The 1,902-nt window shown below is 38.6% G+C and overlaps 1 non-coding gene across 1 annotated transcript; it reads right to left on the minus strand.

Moving 5' to 3' along the window:
- Positions 1–365: 365 nt before the first annotated feature.
- Positions 366–472, minus strand: LOC127099868 (small nucleolar RNA R71). Its single transcript, XR_007794333.1, has one exon. It is a non-coding gene; the product is annotated as a small nucleolar RNA R71 (small nucleolar RNA).
- Between the last annotated feature and the right edge of the window lie 1,430 nt (positions 473–1,902).

Raw genomic sequence — 1,902 nt, forward strand, 5'->3', positions numbered from 1 at the left:
GGAGACCTCTTAAGGAATTTGCTCAACCCTTTGATGAGGAACCTAGTTCGAGTATAGTAAACCCCCTTATACCTGCTAACAATTTCGAACTAAAACCCTTTTTGTTGCAATTAGAACAACAGAACCAATACGCGGGTCTCGCTACCGAGAACCCGAATCAACATTTAAAAGTTTTTATCCAACTAGCCGACACCTTTAAATCTAACGGCGCCTCACCCGATACGATCCGTTTAAGATTATTTCCTTTCTCCCTCAGGGATAAAGCACGTTCATGGCTAGATTCACTTCCAGCCAATTCAATAACTACCTGGGAAGACCTTAGGAGAGTATTCCTTGCTAGATATTTCCCCCCTAGTAAGACTGATGTTCTTCGAAACCAAATAACTAGATTTGCTCAAAACCAAGGAGAATCGCTTTTCGAAGCTTGGGAGAGATATAAAGAGCTATTAAGAGTCTGCCCACACCATGGCCTAGAACAATGGTTGATCGTTCATACCTTCTACAATGGACTCCATTATAATACCAAGATGAGCATCGACGCTGCCGCAGGTGGCGCGCTGATGAACAAACCTTATCCAGAAGCTTGTGACCTAATTGAGGATATAGCCCAAAACCATTATGTCTCATCATGCTGTCCGAGAACACACCCCATAGATCCCTCAAGAACCGTGAGGTACATAATAAGAGGTCTGCCTGGCACAGGAGGCATCAAGATCGGTGGTTCTTGTAAGTATTCTTTTATCTTCTCAAATGCATTATGGCAGTTGTCGTTCCACTCGATTGCTTGATCCTTACGAAGTAATTTGAATATCGGCTCGCAGGTGGCCGTGAGGTAAGATATGAATCTAGCTATTGTACGATCCCAATTTTGACCCTAAGATCCCTCATGACATCATAACATCGCATTAGCATAGCCTCAAGGATCATAAGCATCTTGGTTCCTTTTGCCTGTGGGTTGGACCTCTTGTGAGTTGGTTTGAGATCACCAAGAACGCTTGAATTATATATCATTTCTTCTCTCATTTTTATTCACTAACCAAAAGCACAAAAGTATGTCACTAACATCTCTTGTTTGTAGCTTGAGCAGTCACAAGGTCTAAAAGCTTCTAGGAGATCCTATGTGCATTGATATGACCAAGAGAAGATAAAGGCAAACATCGAAATGATTCCCAAAGCTATCATCCATCAAATATGCATCCCAAGTATCTCAACTCATCATTTTGATCAAAGCAAATCAAAGGGTTTGAGGTTTGTTTCCCAAGGGAACCCTAATTCATTTGTTCATCAACTGTGCCTTGCTCTTGAAGCAACCTCAACCCATGGTCAAATACAATCAATGTAAGTTATTTAATTCATAATTTCATGCATATTGGAACTTATTTGAGTGTCCTCAATCATCAATTCATCAAGATAGGAGTTTTGGACTTGAGAAGTTGATCAATCAATTCATCTAACTATTTTGAATTACACTGAGACCTAACTTTTTACGTGTTGGTCAAATGGAGATGAACCCAAGAGGAAAAATGTTCTTAAGGACCATTTGAACAACTTTCATGTTCATAAAAAATTTATTTGAATCATGGAAGGTCATCATCCATTCCAAGACATTATAGGTCATTTTGACTGAAACCCTAATTTTGGGTCAACTTCCCAAGGACATAACTCCTTCATTTTTTATGATTTTAAGGTGAGATAAAATGAATTGGAAATCTTAAGATGTCTAATTCAAATGTTATGTTGAGAAAGATTCCAAAATCTCAAAATAAATACATGTGATAATGCAAAACATTATAGGTCACTATGGACCAAATGCATTGAAATGTGAAAAAGTCCAACTTCAAGTGCCCATAACCTCTTCATCAAAAATCCAAATGATGCAAAATTTAAGTCCAAATTGATTGT

This window comes from Lathyrus oleraceus, chromosome 6, assembly GCF_024323335.1.
Source record: "Lathyrus oleraceus cultivar Zhongwan6 chromosome 6, CAAS_Psat_ZW6_1.0, whole genome shotgun sequence".
Classification (NCBI taxonomy): Eukaryota; Viridiplantae; Streptophyta; class Magnoliopsida; order Fabales; family Fabaceae; genus Lathyrus; species Lathyrus oleraceus.